This window comes from Zonotrichia albicollis, chromosome 2 (assembly GCF_047830755.1).
Source record: "Zonotrichia albicollis isolate bZonAlb1 chromosome 2, bZonAlb1.hap1, whole genome shotgun sequence".
In the NCBI taxonomy this organism is placed as follows: domain Eukaryota; kingdom Metazoa; phylum Chordata; class Aves; order Passeriformes; family Passerellidae; genus Zonotrichia; species Zonotrichia albicollis.
Genome location: NC_133820.1, coordinates 34,563,787 through 34,582,875, shown reverse-complemented (window position 1 = coordinate 34,582,875; position 19,089 = coordinate 34,563,787). Strand labels below are relative to the sequence as shown.

Sequence of the window (19,089 nt, the reverse complement as noted above, 5' to 3'; positions counted from 1 at the left end):
CCTCACTGCTGTAGTTGTCTATTAAACAGACTTGTAAAATATTACACTGTTATAGATGGATTTGCTCAAATTTTTGTTTTCCTTTTTTTCTGAGATGAAGGGTGGAAAGAAAAGCATACATTTCTATAGTACTGGAATTAAGATTGGTTTTGCCTAAATATAGAGCAAACCAAAAGATCTATTTTTTCAGCAGACAGACTGTTTTTCGAAAGGGAGTGACCAAGCAAGCATATATTGCCATGATAAGACTGAGAAGACCAAAACAGGTGAAAGGCTATAATTCCTTGACCACTTGAACCCTCTCAAGTCTGGCTGAGATTTCACCATTCCTTTGACAACGGTCCAGCCCATTCGTGTGAACAATGCAACGAGTACCAAAGCAGCCAGAGAAAATTCCTAAGTGCCTGTGTTGAGAGACCTTCTCTAACTGAAGACAGGATCTGTTAGTCATGGTTTCCTTTAGTGGAGGGCAGTGGGAGTGGGCTGGTCAATACATATGTCAGAACACAGAAATGAAATTAAAAATGTGAAGATGTGGAGATTTAATTATTTTGGAAACAGGAGAGCGTAGTTACTAATGTCAAGCAGTTTTTGAACATGAGGATGAGTGCTCCAATTGCTGTAAGATTTTTAAATAGAAAATGAATAAAGAACAAGCAGGATAATGATGTATTATTGCATACTTTACATGCAGATGTATAAGGCCTGTGCTATTCTTTAAAGAAGGACGAATAGCATATAAAGAAAATAAGCATCAACAAAGTGAGATCTGGATTTATAATTTATGCAGCAATAAAATTACCTTCCCTCCCATAGTTTTATTTGGGGGAAATTATTTAGAATTTCTTGAGTTTTTAATTGTGGCTTCTCAGGCATGTATAATGGGTCATATTTCAGCTGAAGCATAGTGTTTCTAGCTTTCTATTTAAGTAATACTTGGCTTTGGCAAAGAGAACAAACATGGCCTGGGAACAGTCTGCAATCTCCTCTATCAAATTCACAAACATAATTCTAGGTTTTTATTTGCTGCTGCAGTCAGCAGCTGGGAAAATTACATTATTATAGACGTGGTTATTAAAGTAATCCTAAAATACAACATACTGACTTTGCTACAGCAAGCACCACCCCTCTGACACCCGCTCCCCAGTGTGCAAAAATCATCTTTGTCTGCATCACATCAAGGCTGGCTCTCTGACTGGCACAACACTTTTTTGTCATCAGTGGCACACTAGGATACTTCATCCCAGGTTTTGTCCATATACTCAGGAATGTTTGACATGACTATAAATAATTCAGTGCTGACACATAGATTTTCAGAAAGATTTAGTCTCACTTATAATGCAAGATGAAGGAAAGTGCCTGGTAGGAAGGAGGCAGCATGAGAACCACGCTCAAATTATTTTCTTTACCTGAGTGATTAAGCAGTGAAGATGGCACTTCTGAGACTACATCTTTGTGGGAAAATGCACCCAGCTGAAAAGCTGGAATAGGCAGAGCTGGTGGAAAATCCCCAGCACAAAATCCCCAGCACAGCTCACAGCCCCTGATGGGAGAGTCAGCAATGAATAGTTAACACATTCTTAGCCTGAACAGATTTCCTTTCCACAAGTCCTGGTTTGTGGAGGGCAGGATGATCTGAGACAAAACACTTACAAGACACATTTCTCACTGGAATGCATTGCAGAAAACAGGGGTTAAAAACCCATACAATCTGTGGTAAGGGGATGGGAAGTTTGCATGTTCCCAGGATCCATGAAGCATGCAAAAATTCCCAAAGAAGCACAAGGGTAAGTTTCTTAATTCTGTCCTCAAGACAGGGCCTCAAGACAAAAGAAATGCAAACAAAAATAGGAAATAATCCTGCCTGGCTTCATGCTTTCTAGCCTGATAGCAGTGAGGACTGAGTCTCAGCTCAAGGTCTAGGTATTTGATACTTTGCTTGTTCCAAGGAGGCTTCCTTGGCTTAATGACCTCCAGAGCAGCAATCTCCAGCTAAGACTTTGACTAGTAGAAGACAGGGGCTAGCTATCCTTCCCTGATGCCCTTTTCATTATTTCATGCCCATCCTTAGAGCAGGAGGAGCAGAAAGAGCCGTTAAGGCTAGGATAACATATTTCTGGCCTCCTGTGTGACATTTAAGCAGAATCCCTGTCAACCACACAGAAATGCCTCAGTGGCGAAGTGTGTTGCTGCATTTACAGCAACATCAACTTGCCTTCTGGAGTTCAAGGAGAAAATGCTGCAGAACAGGACTCCCACTGTGGCTTTTTCCACTACCATCAAGGGCAACTTGGGACAGCAAAAGAGAGGGACTTCGAGAGTTACTTTTCTGCAAGGACACTGCTTGCCTGCAGACCAGCCCGTGACACTGCCGGTGCCCCGGGCGGCGCCCTGACCCTGAGCACGCGTGGCTGGCGCTGATGTGAGGCACCTCCGGCCTTCGCTCGGCCTGCCGGAGGCACCTGAGGCTTCGCCGCGCTCCTCGCTCCCCCGGCCTGACTCGCAGCTGGGCCTAGCACCGGTGTGTGCTCCTTCCTGCTCGCTCCGACGCCACACTGCCTTCCCACGGCCACCTGCGAGCACGGGCCCTTCCTCAGTGGAAGCTGCTCCCTCGCCCTCGGCCCAGCGCAGCCCATTCGCGCGGAGGGGCCGAGGAGCCGGGGTGCCGGCCCCTGCTGCTGCCGTGCCCCGCGGAGGGGCCCAGGAGCGGAGCAGCCCTTGGGCCGGGGCAGTGCTGTCTGGCACCGCCTCTGGTCTGGTATGCAGCCTAAACCAGTTACACCAGCACCGCTGTCCTCCCAGCCCCCACCCCCAGCTGGCTGGGACACTGGGAGGCCTCCAGGCAGACAGGGGCGGAGATGGGCCCTGTGGAGTTGCTACAGCTCCTTCTTGGGTGCTGGCCAAGAAGGAAAGCCATGTGGCACGTGATTTGGGACCAGCCATTGCAGACACTTGCTAACCTTGCAGGGTTCAGCTGTGGCATCAGCAGGGCTGTGCTGTAAGTCCTGGTGCAGAGCATAACTAAACAAGGGCCATCTAAGGAAAAATGTGAACCTCTCCATAGCTGTGGTGATCCCTATGTCTCACATTTTCCAAGATGAATACTGTTTTGTTTCCCTGCTCTTAGCAGCCTTTTGACGTCTTTCAGTCTTGGAGACCTTTATAATAAAATTTGCCATGTCTCTCACCTATTTCCCTTAGGGTGAGAATTCATTTCTAAAAGTCCTGTTCCTTCCTTTCCTTCACATACCCATCCGGTAGCCTGGGATCACACATTGATCTAATTTTTTCTGTCTATTTATTTTGATACCTCCCTGCATCATCTTCTGTTCTCATTTCCCTCTTCTAATTCTCTGGATATTCCCAGATCCAGGGAAGCTAAAGCAGAGATTTTTGATGTGGACTCTGTGGGTCTGCAACAAATGTGCTTCTTGCTGAGAAAAGAGGTCAGGAGAGAGAGAGAGGAGACAAGAATCCTGACTTACCAGGCTGATGACCAGGCCTTTTTTTTCCAAGGCAAGCTTTTCTGAGGACTGACACAGTAGGTGGAAAGCAAATGATTTTCAGAGAGAAACAACTAGTATTTAATCAAAGGTCACAAGGAGCATATATGACCAGGTCAGGGAAGGTGCACCACTCCAAGCCCTCTCATCCACCCCAGCACTCCCGTTCCACTGTGAGCCATAGACAACTCCTCAGGCTGGAAGGCTTATGGTTCATTAAAGAGAGGACTTTTCCCATCAGTTGGTGCTTTCCCTCTTCATTCTGGTGAAAAAAAATATATTATCCTTCACTTGTGCTCTCTTATGCTTAGAGTTTGTTCATGAGAGATGGGTCAGAGCTCCTGGGCAGGTGTAAAGCAAATGTCAAATATGAAGGGAAAGATTTCGAAACAGTAATTTCACACCACCAGGTCATAGCCCTTCTCTTGAAGCAAAGGCCCGTACCATTTTCTTGGTCTTAATCCGCTGGTGATTTTTCTACAAAAGCAAAAAAGCAACATAAGCATTACTGAAAGAACTGACTTTATGCCAGGTACACATTCACACTCATAACTGGTGTCTTAAAGTCACAACCATGGCTATCCCCTTCTCCCCTCCATTTTGGTTACATTTGAAAAGAGCAAATGGTCCTCTAGATATGAATAACACAAAATGCCAATGTCCTTCATTCATCCTTGCAACACATATGGCAACACTGCTTTGACGACACATCTGTCTCGGCCCGCAGCTCACCTGGTATCGGCTGTTGTGCAAGTGCTTCCTGAGAACCCCACAGTATTTTTCCTGTGAAGCCAGCAGGGGTTGGAATTGGATCAGATTCTGAATGAAGATCACTGCTTTGGTAGGCAGGGTGTGAGCAGCTGCCTAAGCCAGCACCACTCTGGTGCTTGCCCTTTCTTTCCCAAAGACCACTGATCTGTACTGCTGTAGCTCCACAAGCTCTCTGGGTAACGGCTGCAGGCAAGGAGTAGGTAGGGAGGTTTCAGTTTCAGGGAACTTATGCTTGACACCATTGGGGTTACAATGGGATGGGAGCTAAAGCCCTGCTCACTACCTGGAAGTTTCATCCAGCCATTCCCACGTGCATTGCTGGCGTGCCTGGGACAGCCCTGGCTGCTCACAAGACAGACCGTGCAAACATTGCAGACAAAATGTGCTCCAAGCCCTAACTTGTTGCAACACTTCTGGGGTTATAACCTAAATACGTAGATGTGCATTGTGAAAACTGGGCAGCAGAAGGGATGAGAAATCAAACCAGCTGTGAGTGCCCAGGTGGCTCAGGTGTGCTTTAATTGGCTCTTCACTGTAATGTGCTACTCCTGGTGACCTTGACTTCAGCAAAAAGGCTGCCAGCTTAGATGAAGCACAGACTAGCAGTGCTTAGCTGTCAAATTCCAGTTGGTAACTGTTGGCAAGATGAGAAAAGTGACTTTCAATCCTCCGTGGTTCATATCTCACTTGCAATAGGCCCAAATTAGCTGTTTGGTTCTGGGGCTGAGATCTGAATGGGGAACTGAAGCTGCTCTAACCCAAAAGAAGGATTCAGGAGGCTCTGGTATAACTGCTTGTCTTGCAACAAACCTGTCATGTAACCGTGCCCAGGTCACTGGTTTTAGGCCCCTTACCTTGCTTTCCTGAAAGCAGTGTAAGCACCATTAGCAGACTACTGGGGGCTGGTACTCTGAGGTCTGTAAAAAGTTTGGCCACTATATAGGCTCAGTAAAGTCCACAAGAAAATGTCTGGCTATCACCAACACTTGCCCCTTTCCTGCAGCACTTCACATGCATGGATGCAAGGTCTCCATTCACCTAGAAAACTCAGGACAGGGATATTTGCTCCAGCTCTGCCTGTTTCCCATGCCCTGTGCATAAGACAGAGCTTCAGGCTCCAGGTTTGGGAACAAGTTACTCTCCTCAGTGCTAAATTCAGTTTAAAAGCAGCAGCAGCATCATTTTTTTTTTCTCACCTCCTCCCTCCCCCCAAGAGCATGAAGTGCCTTTCAGGTAACAGGCCATACTCAAGGATTCCTCAAGATGTTAGCACAGGAAATCTTGGCTTAGAGAAAGTTGCTGTTGTTAGGACAACATATATCACAAATGCTGCCATTGCTGCATACTCCCTGCCTGGTCCCAACCACTCTCCTTATGCTTCACGGCCTCTCTCCCACTTGACAGGCTGAAAATGAGGTCAAATGCTTTGGAAATGGTTTGTACAACTCTTTTCTGTGTATTATGAAAAGGTCCAAATGAAAGTATTTCAGAAGTAGCACTATATAAGCAACGGTGCCTAAGCTGAAGTGTTGTATTAAAGGTGTTGTTGATCAAACTTCTGCAGCTGACTGACTTTGCATGGTCAAACCAGGCCAGTGGAGTCAGTGAGCCATTCATGCCTGCAAGGACCGAGGTGCCCTTTTCTCACACACCTGAGCAGCAGATCTGGTTAATGAGAATACATGGCTTACATTTGCTAGGTGCACCCATTCCATAGCAGCTTTTTAGCAGAAAATAGCAAGGCTGCACATCTGGACCTGTACTGCTGCCTGGCCAAGGAGGAGGCTGAGTATAACCTATCAGACCTGCAACCAGAGGGCACGGCAGAATGGAAGGAAGGGAAACTAAGTCAAAACATCTGGGATGTGGCAAAAATGGGCTGTTAACAGCCTGCAAAGAAAAATTAAATGTGATTAGAACCAGTACACAAAGCATCCAGATCTCTCAGTTAGACCTCTCACTGAAGACATGACTGGTTGCAAATTTTTCCAGCAGTGATGGGCTTTTCCTGCTTCAGATATAAGACTGCCACCTCCTGAACAGTTGTCCCTACTTTGGGCAATACCCTAGATCCTGAGCCTCCATTATCAGCAAGACTCCACTGCATTTAGTTAGTGCTATCTGATCAGATTGCAACCAGAGGTCATGTAACTGTACAGACCATTAAACACCAGTTCACTCCAGCAGAAGTAAATGGCTCCATTCTGCTGAAGTACCATTACTCACACAGTTCACCTTAAGTACTGGGATATCATCTCAGCAAGGCAGTGAAGGCAATAAAAATGCAATCTGCCCAAAACATGGTTATTGCTTGGGAGATCTGGATTTAGGAAGTATTTCCAGATCTTTCCAGATCTGTGCTGCTTAATATGCAATGAAATGTATTGTAAACAGCTAGATCTAAGTGTTTGGGACTGGGATATTTGCACATATGTTTTTGGTTTGTTGTACCTTGCCCCTACCTGCCAAATGCAGAGAGTAGGCTTTTAAAAGACTTTTCATCCAAATGCATGTGGAAAAATATCACTGCTGGAAACCTCTCACTGTAGCACAGTTCTGTTTGTGCTGGAAAACCCAGCTATCACCACCCAATAAACCAGAGGAGCGATCTTGGAGGGATTCTTCTCAGCAAATGTCCAAAAATAGCAGATATTGCAAGAGGGTAGAAGGTCATGTAACACCCATGCTACAACACTCCTCTGAGTCCTGTTCCTTACCTACCACAAGCCAGCCACGCCTTTTCTCGCTGCTTGCTAGGCAGTTTCTAATTCACATAGTCTTTCTTTAGCTGCTGTTTTGCTGAGTATCTCACACATTTTTGAGGCCCAGTTTTCCAAAGAGCTGGGGTAGCCACACTGGGCTGAAATCTGTGCATTTCCGAGTTTTCTCTCTCATTTCAGTCACAGCCTCTGCCTCTGACTCAGACTGGTGTTTCTGATAGGATCTCAGAGAGGGAGGAAACAAGAATAAATAGCATCACGCCCTCCTCACGTGGGTTTTGGTGCAGAGCTGAAACAAGATGAGGAAGAGCCTGGAATGGAGAGGGAGGGGGCTCAGCTGAAACTAACCCACATTTTGAGGATTCCTCCACTCTGATGGGGCTCTGAAGCAGGGGTATTACCAGCCTCTCCTTCTCTCATGCCAGGACCCAAAGTGGCTATTACAGGCTCCTAACTAGTGGAAGCATGAGCTGTCTGTCCCAGCCTCCCAGAGCTGGCAACAAGGCTGCCCTAGGAGGCAATTAATGCTGCTGGGCAAGATGAGGGCAGGTTAGCATGGCAAAGGTCATGCACCCAGGGCAGCCAACCCTGGCCCAGGGTGACACTGTGTTTCCTCTTCTCCAGGGAGCTGCACTAAGGAGAAGTCAAGCACAGGCCACTTTAAACGAGTAGCTCTTTGAAACAGTGGCAGGAAGCTAAACAGCTTTCCTGGCAAGTAGAGATAGAGAGCTTCAGGATTTTGACAATAAACAACTGATCCTCTGACCTGATTCAAAACCTGGTCTGGTGAGACTCAATGGTGACTCAGATTAGTACTCTACATGCCAGGATAAGTTGGCCTCAATTTGGTCCTTTGGAGATACCTGCATGATGAAGAGCTCCTCATATCTGGCACATATTGAGTTTCAGGAGGCCACTAGGCTGAAACTGAGTCAGACACTATTGCAGTCAGTATCCTTCAGCCAGAAAGGCCCAATGATAGCCCAGCCCTGGATTCCTTGGTATCTCAACAGAGGTGAGATAGAATGAGAAGAGACAAACAGAGTTTTCTGAAGGTCCCTTTGGAAAGGCCCCATACACATGTGGATGTCCTCAAAACATTATGAAGTGCTTTTATTAGGTACCTATAGCTCATTTCCTTCACTCCTCAAGGTGCTGCAGCATTTAATAAAATCCTGCCTCACTGGTTGCACAGTTTCTAATCTCATTTTTTGCCTCCACTAAACAAGATACAGTTAGAGGGGCAATGGTGTAACCAGCAAATCTCAGTACTGCATTTGGAGTTTATTTTCTCAGTAATAATAAACCACACCAGCAAAAAGCCTCCTGTGGCTGCTTTTTCCTCTTACCACTGCATTTACAGTAAAGCTTGTGCTGATTGCAGTTGACTGGTGGGAGGAGAGGGAGAGAAAAGGTATTTTCCTCCCTCTTGATAGCTCTATAATTTCCTAGTACAAGATAAGACTAGGTTGTGTCACTGATGCCTGTAATACAGGACATTCCAGGATAGAGAGGGGCAGGCTGCCCATTCTGGGTGAGGGACAGAGCCTTGCAGAAGAAAGGAAAGCAAAAGTTCACACAGGACTGAACCCACACTGGGAGATAATTTTTTTCTTTTCAGCAGAGTTATTATGGTAGAGATGACCTCTAGTACGAGGCAGGAACAGCTGTTTATAACAACGTGTGTTCGTTAACATCTCTTCAATTGAAAGGACAAAGTAAGCGGTTGGAAGGGAAAAAAGACCCAGCTACTTTCTCTAAGAATTCAAAGACTTCATAGCCAACATCTGAAGGTCACCACGAAAGACCTCTGGGAAACAGACTTAGTGTTTGTGACAGTTCTAAAAATAGACAGTAATTTTCGAATTCCTAAAATTTTTCAAGCCTTCCTATATGCCCTAATGCAACAAACAAGAGGAAATTTCTTCTTTTCCAGTTGACAATTCTTTATCTCAAAAGGGGACTGCGACAAGGAGGGGAAAATGAAATACAGTACACTGGGAAACACTGTTAACATTTACCTGTTTTGTTACATCTTATTTCTTCTGATACTTCTTGTCATGTAGGCCGCTTTCTACTGTTTGCCTGAGTTCATGCACAGGAGAACTTGACTCTTGATTTGAAAGGTATAGCTGTAGTATATTCTAATTTTCCCAAGGCCCTCCTGAGGAAAAAGAAAAGGAACAGTGTGTCACTTTACACCTTCACCTCATTCTTCTTGCCTTGGGCTTTTGCTGTCTCAGCCTGTTGCATGTCTCAGTTTGAATAACACTGCTTGTCAGCCCATTACATCCATGGGCCAGGCACATGTTCCCAAAGGGAATTTCCCTCTGCTCTTACATTAGCATCTGGGTGCCTCTTGGTTTACATAACTCTGAGAAACATCTGGGGTTTAAGATCCCTAATACCTCAATTTGTTAGGGAAATTAAACACACTTGTAGGATAAGGATGCTGTTTGGAACTTACACCACTTGTTGAGTCAGAGGGAGGAGGAAGAGAGGAGAGGCTGGGTTGTGCAATTCTGTGTCCCAATTCTTTTGATAATGGTTCTGGGCAGCTGATTGTGCCCTTCCTGAAGAACACAGAAGACTGATTTCTGCCAGCTGAGCTGAGGGTCAGGTTCTCTGCACAACTGAGTGCACAGGAGTGCATGTTTCAGGGAGGTATTTTTAGTGCAGGGGAGCTGACAGACCCAGAGATGGAAGGCACCTCTCCAGAAGATAAATTGGGCAAGTGTAGAGCATCTGTCCACCCTATCCCTCTGCCAAGCTGGAAAGAAGCCACTTCTTTCAGCAGTGAGCAAGCTGCTCACCCACCTGCCCAGGCTCCCCCTTCCCCAACACCTCTCCACATTGCTACAGAGCACCCTGCCAGTTTTTGAGCCACAAACACCTGCTTGGCAGGAGCCCAGCCCAGGTAAGCAGGAGGTGCCCCCGCAGTCACAGGCAGCCCCCTCGGTGCCCCCAGCCAGGCCATGCAAGGCTCACACCAGAAACCCAGCTGGGAATCACTGCCGAGCATCCATCCTTCCCAGGAAGACAGTTGTTTTGGGTTTTTTAACACAGCTTCTATTGTTCAGGAGTTTGAGGATGTACTTGAGGCTTATGACATTTTTACTCTGGGATCTAATTACAGAGGAGGAAAAACAAATCAGTGTATTTATTAACCCTTCTAAATCCAAAATAAGACATTAGAAAGGTGCCAGCAGAGGCTTGTTTAGCCATTGCCCAGGTTCTGACAGTAGCTGCTACCACATGTCCAGGGATATGGTGAGACATAGGAAGATCCACAGTGGGTACTTGTGGAAAGCACCCGGTCAGCCTCCAGCACTGCTCTGTGCCAGTGGCAGTGGGCCAGCAACCGGATGATACAAAAAAAATCTGCATAGTTGCAATACAGGAAAGTTTTGCAATATTTTCCTTAGAGCTGCAATTCCCGGTATCAAGGGGTTACTTAGGTACTTCGATCAAAGGGAAATGGGATTTGAGCTGTCATGACTGCGTAAAAAGTCCTGAAAACAGAATTCTCTTCACCAATGTCCCTCATAGTCAGGGAGCATTAATTTTTTTTTCTCTATTTATTTATTTATTTGCTTAATCGTTTGATTTCTGAATTTTGAAGGTTTCTTCCTTGATGACTAAACACCTGAGATTAGTACCAGTGTACACAAATATTTTTTCTTTGAACAAAGATAAGCTTTCTTCTTCCATTTAAGGCACCTTGTGTCTCTTCTTTTAAGAGACAGCAAGCACATGGCTCTCCCATGATCTCCACTAAACTCTCTGCCTACCCCAGCAAGAGTCTGGAAACACTCATATAGAAAAGCAGATCACAATTAATAAAACCCAGCTTTGAGGCCACCTACAGATGTATATAAACTCAACTAGAAGAAGTACTGCTGACACACTGCGCATTAGATTTCTCTTTCATGGCCACTGGTACACCTTAGCTAGCCAACTCACTACTTAAAAATACGATTAGGTATTTAATGCAAAATCTGTACAGAGAAGACTTCAATAAACTTGATTTCTCATGCACCTTGAACCATCTTATATGCACTCAGTTCCAACTCCAGTAAGGGCCGTTAACACTGTAAATCTTTTAATGCAAATGAATGTTTAGAAAGAGCCAGCTGGTTACAGAAAAGTTTCCTTTGTGTCTGTCTTGCAAATCCCACTGACATGTAGTGTTTGATTGCCTTTGACCAGCTGGGTTAGGGTACTTTGTACTGTGAGAATACAAAAGGAGTTTCTGTTCTGAGGAGTACATTTTTAAGATCACAGACTATGAAACAATGAGGCATAGAGCCAGGTATTGTACAGGACATTAGTATTGGTAATTATTTTTCTTCTCCTAAAGCCTTAGATTCACCTAAGGGATTTTTTTAAAAGTGAGGGAGTAAATCAGAACAATATGTTTAGAAGTGCTTTACAGTAATCTTTGATACCAGCCAGGTCCACTGATACTCAATTGAGAGGACCTGTATAAATTATTTCCCATTTTGCCATTTCTGAATGATACAGTTACTCTCTTGTCCACTCTGAGATACCCGGATATACCAGTTTTTAGGTACCTGAATATAATCACACATTTTTCTCAGGGTGGGATTTTCTTTATTTTAAAATGCATGTAGTTGAAAAAAGACTGGTTGAAATAGCTTAGTTCTTTCTGTAGATTTTTAGGTGAGTGCCTTTCTCTGCAAATGGGCTATTCAAAACCAAATAATCTTGTAATAATAATCAGTGATATAGATAGGGAGTGGAACAAAGAATTTTTCCAATCTTAAAATCATTACATTCAGGATTCATTAAGGCCTGGGGTTTATATTGGCATGTATTTAAATCTTAACTGAGACCTCTTCCAAAATGTGGTCAAAGTAAATGAGATTACCCCCTCTGCCAAAAAGATGTGACATAAAAATTGAATGTTACTTAGCTTAATTGATCTGAATAGCAAGCTTTTCCCTTCCTAATTACATTGTCCAACTCTGGTTTTTCAAGCTGCTGTTTAGATAAACCAATTTGTATATATATGTGTGCAGTGCAGAACTATAAAAAGAATTAAAATTCTTCTTTCATTAAATTCCAGAAATTAGCTTTTGATGTTTTATTCTAGGAAGTCTTGTAAAACAACAATCTTGCAGTGAAGAAAAGGAAAGAAATTGTCTCTAAATGAATGCAGTTTTAATGAGAAATTATTTTTGAGAATAAATATTTTAAAAATTCTACAAGTGTTTTTTAGTGTAAATGTGATACACAGGCGAATGAAAGAACACCAATTTTTCATTATCTGACACGACTGTAATTTATGCAACAGCATCCTCAGTTAATCACATAGGAAGAGATCAGAAAGGAGGAGGTTGAACTTTTAATTGGTTGTTTACTGTTTCAGTTCCAGGCAGCATTTATATATCTGCATAACACTGATGGCTTAGGAATAATAGTGGGTGTACGGACTGTAAATAAACTGCAAACTACAAGCCTATGAACAAGTCATGATTCTGATGTAATAAATCACAAGTGAGACGCTCTTGTGGTTTGTGACATCACAGACACTCAAAGTGCTATTTATAGGCTCTATTATGCACTGTCCAAGATTATTGCCAGTTCAGAAATGAAAATGTTTAGGATTCTTTTCTTATAGCCTTTCTTAGATAGGGTGACCTATTTGCAGCAAATTTGAAGCACTACAAAGGCAGGACTGCTTGGGGCCACAGGTCAGGTGAGGCTAGGCTCTTACATTCGAGGGAACCTAGTGGGGTTGGGTACACGGCTTTGTGCTGCTAAGCTGACTATCGCTGTTGCTCTTTCATAATCAGTTTTTCTTCCAGCTTCACTTAGGTGACCTAAAACACTAATACAGAAATATTTGAAGAGTGCAGAGAGAAAAACACAGAAGGTCGATGACGATAAGGTGATGAGAAAGCAACAGAAAATGATCTGAAGAGACAGAAGGCTGGAAGAGCAGCCCTACTATGATCTACTACTATGTAATCAGGTCGTGCAGTTTTCAGACATCACCACCTACTGCTTGTGATGGCTCTTCAGGGGGAAGATGGTAACAATCAAATTCTTTGATAGGGTACAGAGTTAAATGGTTTTGCCTGCATCTGCTTTGGTCACAGCACTTTACACTGCTTCAACACAATTCGCAGAGCAGGTGAAGCATTGTTGCAATTCAGAGAAAGCCTACGTCCATGCTCCTGTGTGTTAGATACCACTGTATGATGGCAAAGCATTGTCTGCTTCTACTGGCAGCCTTATTCATATCAGGATCAAAATATTTCCAGGATCAGTCCCTCCACAGAGGTTAGGGCAGTGGTGGTGCATCAGCAGAGAAGGGCAGGCAGCTGCTGCCACAAAAAGTTCTGCTGAGTAGCTTTAAAAGATTGTTTTGTGTGTGCAAGGCTTCAGAGAGCAAGAAATCTAGCAACAAACATTTCTAGTCTGATCAAAAAGAGACACTGCAAAATCCCCAGGCACAATCACTGATTGATAAAACAGACAGCAGGAAAAGAGATTTAAGATAGAAAGGAAGAGAGAGTAATAGTGAGCCTCAGAGGTTTATGACTATTTAATTCAATCAGAAAAAGGTAACAGATGTTTAGTTAAAAGCAGCATTCCTCTTTAATTACTAAAATTATGCTGAAATATTTTGTTTGCACCAAACTGACTGCAAGTTTCCTCTGTGCTCAAGACATTTATATGGTTAAGCAGCACACAAGGTAAATAGGTCTGCTCCTCCCCACAGCTGCTCCTCCGCATCTGCCGTGCCAGCACCTCTGAGGTTTTAGGTCCTCTGGACAGACTCTCACAATGGCCAACATATTGTTGAGGCTAAGAAATGGTTAAAAAGTCCCATTTAAAAATGCTTTAGGAAAAGGAAAGGAGTATCAGAAGGTGGCCTTCCTGATACTGTGTTGCAGGAAGGTTTACCACAGAGTTTGTTAGCAGCACTGCTATAACCAGGGTGATCTACACTTATCAGCAAGGTAATCTTTGGGTACCTCCCTCCCTCTCCCTCTGCAACTGGAGGAAAATGGACATCCCCAGGCACAGATGTCTCCTTTGTTATCCTACTGGACTGGAAGACCAACCTGTGCATACTTTGTTTGCCTGTGATTTTTGCAAGAAATTAGCCTGCCAGCTGACACTATTGTTGTTGCTTTTCAGAAGAGGAAGCCCATTTCTCTGATACGAAGGCATCAGTACTATTTCCAGCCAAAATTACGGGCAAAAGGACTAATCACAGGTGCCAAAGAACTAAAACTCAGAATGCTTAAGTAAATCCTGTATGAAATGTGCATGATACAATTTCCCTGTTCTTCCAGGATCAAGTGACTGATTGTGATTAGTTGAATTGTTGAGGTAAAACCCATCTACTAAAGGAACTTGTAAAGGATTTCCTGAAGGAGGCCTCTGAAATTTCCAAGTCTCTTTTATGTTCACCAAGCAAAACTGTAAAGCAGCCAAATAGTCTTGAAATGTCTCCTCTCTCCCTGCTTCAGAAGGGTGGAGGTGGTGCTCTCTTGACTTGAGTGACGGCTGCAGCTTTACCCTTCAAATGACCCCTGTATTTCAGTGGAAACAATGCTGGTATAGAGCAGGAAGGAACTAGGAGTGACTTGCCACTGCTGTGATAAAGAATTGCTTCTGTGGGGAAGATTTATCAAAGAGGTTTGCCCTGCTCTTGGGCATGAACACCGTCCATCCTACTTTCTGGCAAATGTTGCCAGTCAAGCAAAAGAGTCCCAGTACCCTGCAGTAGTTAATTCAGACTTGGCATTTCCTAAACACGTTAATCACAGTAGAACAGACTCTGTTATCTCAAGGGCTCAAAAGGGAAAGCAAATGCCTGAGACCTGCAGGGCTGGCAGGTCAGGAGCCTGGGTAACAGGTTCCAATCAAGCACCGATGGCTGGAGATACCGACCAGAAGCGGCTCCCAGCTGGCAGGGCTTCAGCTTCCTGTGTGACACAAGGCAGTGGCGCAGGGCCAGAAACCAGCACACAAAGTACCCTCAGTACAGCAAACAGAGATGCTGGGGACTGTGTGGCCTAGCGAGGGCTGGGCTTTTCTCTGGGTTTTTAGACACAGCCTCCTACTGCTGTCTTGGCTGCAAGGTCTTTGCTTGTTAGGGCCATGAGCAGAGGACTATGGGGTATAAGGCCATTTAGAGATTTTCTCTGGGGCCGAGGTGGGTACATGGAGAAGCGAAACTGTGTTGCTGGCTTGCTGATACTACTAACCTCATCCTCCACACTACTCCTCCAGAGATTGAGAACCCTGAACAGCAAGTGTCAACCCTCTAGAGACATCTGTCCCTCACACCACCGGCTAAGGTTTTTGTTTCAGCACTGGAACTGAGTGCAGTGCTACAGAACAAGTGGAGCCACCTCTCTGGTCCAGCCTTTTGTGCACTTCCTCTCTGTTATACATTACACATTAGAGAGTTCCAGGCCTGAACTTGAGACTGGGGACTCCTTCAACTTGAAGTAGCTTTCTCATTCTTCTGAGGTCTAAAATGCCATGCCTAGAAATTCCTGAGACAGGAAGAGTTAGCCTTTCAAATAAGCAACCTGATATTCAAAGCAGCTGTCTCTGTCAGATTCCAAATCTTTAGAACAGGGTTATGCAGGGACACAAGTGAAGAGAAAACTCTTGGATTAATGAAAGAAATGAGTAACAATAGATTTAATTAATCAATAACCACACAGGCACCCTTTGGAGCCACTGCCAGCCAGCTGGAAAGTTTCTCTCTTGCGTAACGAAGTCAAACTCTAAATGCCTTATTGCTCAATGGAGATTTATTTTTTTTTTAAGCCTTAGGTTTGCATTTCATCTGGAATTACTGACCTTTCAAGAACATTGACCCTTTTGTGTGCACTTATGTTTTTTTCCTTCTGGTGAAAGGACAAGAGAAAAAGTTCAATGACATTCAACTGATAAAAAAGATGTAGATGTCTCAGAAGTATTTCTGTATGACTTCTCCCGAACAAACAATGTGTGCCAGAACACATTTTGAAACGTGGACTCTGAGTTGACAGCTCCCAAGGATGTACCTGCTCCTTGTGTCTTTGAACATATGCTGGAAAATTCAAATTTTTTTTTTTTTTTTTTACTTTTCTCATGAAAAGAGGTTTTCCAAGGACTACACAGGCAGGTAGCTTGAGACAGAAAAATGTCAACCTGAAGAGACAAGATGGCTATAAAAAGGAGAACAAACAGTATTGAAGAGACCAGGCACGGTAACACTGAGCAGTACCTATAACCTAGTACAGGAGTGGCTTATCTTAAACCAGAAAAAGGCACTCCTTTTCTGGAATGAATACAACTGCTGGTAGAGCCAGATATGTCAAGAAAAGGCACCACCAAAATGAAACATGAAGAATGATAATTTTAGTCTGGTGAGCAAATCAGCTCTTTTAAGACTGCCATTCCAATGGCATGTGGATTTAATATAGCCCCTTCAAACCAAGAAAATCAAATACATACAGAAGGATAGGCTTCCCTTCTCATGTGATGTAGCCTACTACCCTTAGTGGGACACTCCAGTTCATCCCCACATAAGCAGACGAATCTGTTGTACAGAAATGGATTCACTTGGAGTGCAGTTTCCTTGCTCCTCTTCCCGGGACTCCTCCTCATCACGTACAGGTAAAGAAATGGTGGACACTGATTCCTGATCCTTCACTAGTGCCCTGGTGTTTGGGAACCCAAGCACTAGAATCTGAGCCTCTTTTCCACAGTTCCCAGTAAGTTCAACAGTAGTAACTCTCACAGGCTTTGGGCTAGCTTTAGTTCAATGCAATGAAAAAACACATCATATCCCCTTACCAATACTTTTGAGACCATATATTTCTTCTGGAAAGAGACATATTTTACAGTTGTCAGCCACCTAAGCAGTAAAGCACCTTGCCCTACAGTACTGCCCTTTTGCTGCCCTTAAGATATTTGGCTATGCTTTTAAGATCCAAACCTCCCCTCTTGATACTTCTCCATACACATTCATTCTCCAAGTTTCAATAAGTATTTTGAATCAGACAGGTATTTAAGAAGTAAAAAGAAAATCCCATTGGAAACAAGTACATATTCATAGACGTTTTAAAGCTATGATCACTGCTTAGATTCTAATCACTGCATCTAATAAAAATAAATCCAACAGCCAAGCACCAAATTCCACAGTGACATCAGCACCATAAGTTATGCAATGCAATTATGATTTTACACACTGAGAGACTATGGAAGAAGCAGAGAACAGCAAGCAAAGCAAATAACAGAGAATTGCAACTGTATGGAAAACAGTGGGTTTCCTTCTTATTTTGCAGTTTGTAACAGCCTTGTGTTAGCTGTTTTCTCTAATTTTTAAATTTCCATTTCCTGTCAACATACAATAAGCACTACTGAGTGATCATATGCAGAAGGCTCTATATAACCATCTATAGCTCTGCACCAAATTAGGGTTTTTTGGACTAACTGCAAAGAGCTGACTCCCAGTGAGATGAGCTAACCAGCTTTCAGATCCAGGCCACGCAGCTTGCATGGAAACACAAAGTGTCCATTTCTCTAAGCCAGGATCTCTGGACTTGATGTTGTTCTGCATTTCCATTAATCCTTTTCAGTGATCCAAGCCCTGCTACTCTGAAGCAAGAAAGAGATGGAAAACTGTCCTAGAAACTGAATGTAGATGTTGCAGTATTGCAGTAAAATGCTGTACATCCAAGAAACTTGAGAACAAACAGAGGCCACATGATTCAAATAGGCTTTTGCATTATTCATTTCTGGGCCACACTGAACAAAGCACTGATAGACAGAGAAGTGACGACAAACATCTAGACCCTAGGATGGATCTGACCTCTGGTACAGTTTATTCTGTGAGTTTCCCATCAGGTTGTGTGCTTCTTTGCCCTGTATAATGGAGCATGGGACAGAGATGCTTGTAGCAGGGCTGAGCCAAGGCTCCTGTTTGTAGCTGGGTTGAGACTCATCAATTCACACTAGCCTGGCTAAACAGTCATGCCATTAGCAATGGCAGCATGACAGAGCCTGCTTTTTTCACCATTGTGGACTTTAGACAGGACTTTTAGATACTCCAAGCTTAATCTTCTTGGAGAATAAGTATTTATTAGGTTGTAACACAAAGATAAGTAATTTCTACAGAACATGGGCAACTTCTTTCTGTCATAAATGAGTGATACGTATCTGTTATCTCAATTAACTGATGTTATACCAAGTGAAAGAGATCATGTTGAAAGCTGGAATCTAAAGGGAGAAAGCACCTTAGAGATCCAGATCCAGTTTTACTGTCCCTTGCATACATCAGAGAAACTGCAACAAAGGGAGTGCACTCCGTTGCTGTGATCAAATCTGCACTGCTTCTCTTTATCCCAACAGGTCCTGATTGAACTGCTCTCCTTCCTGACACTTAGATTGGAGCACACAAATAATCCAGCTGAATCACACTATTTCCAGGACAAATACAGTTTGCTGGACTGGGGCCATAGTTCTTATCACCTTCCGGAGTTAAGCTCACAGTGTTTCAGTTCTTACATGTGTGCTTGAGTGCTCAAGGTGCGATCATCAGTCATGATCTATCACTGTTTAGGTACCTCTACATTTGACACAGAAACCACCTTTTTAAACAAAACCAAAAAATATAGGTAAAACCATAAACACTGAGATTATAGAAAATGATCAATCAGTAAATTATTTGAGATGAATAAAGGAACCTGACGAAACTTTCACAAAGCAAACATACTAGATTTTCATCAATACATTGCCAAATCATTTGTAGTTTTATTAACAAAGAGAACTTACACTCGAGTAAATCTAATGTTTCAACTCAAACCCAACAGGTGCTGTTTAAAAATATTCAGCAATCTTATATGTAGTGCTTATACCATAGGTCATTCATAATATATTTAAAGTTCATGTATTTTACCAATGCGCTATTCAGCTTTCCCCTCTGAGTTTGGACAAGGGATATAGACACCTTAATTTCACAAACCTCTCTCCTATTCCAGCTTTGAAATTGTGAACCACTTTAACTACCTCAGGATATTTTCATCAATAAAATTTTGTTAGAAGTTTTGTTG

The 19,089-nt window shown here is 43.4% G+C and overlaps 1 long non-coding RNA gene across 3 annotated transcripts in view; it reads right to left on the bottom strand.

Annotated features, from left to right (window-relative positions):
- Nucleotides 1–1,067: 1,067 nt before the first annotated feature.
- Nucleotides 1,068–19,089, bottom strand: part of LOC113459159 (uncharacterized) — an 88,519-nt gene continuing 70,497 nt past the window's right edge. For 2 of the 3 annotated variants that reach the window (XR_012578928.1, XR_012578926.1), the window contains 2 exons: nt 9,016–9,158; nt 1,068–3,980 (listed from right to left, as the gene is read on the bottom strand). This is a non-coding gene — a long non-coding RNA (uncharacterized LOC113459159). Of the gene's footprint in view, nt 3,981–4,235; nt 4,458–9,015; nt 9,159–19,089 lie in introns of all 3 variants that reach the window. The other variant, XR_012578927.1, reaches the window with a different exon arrangement.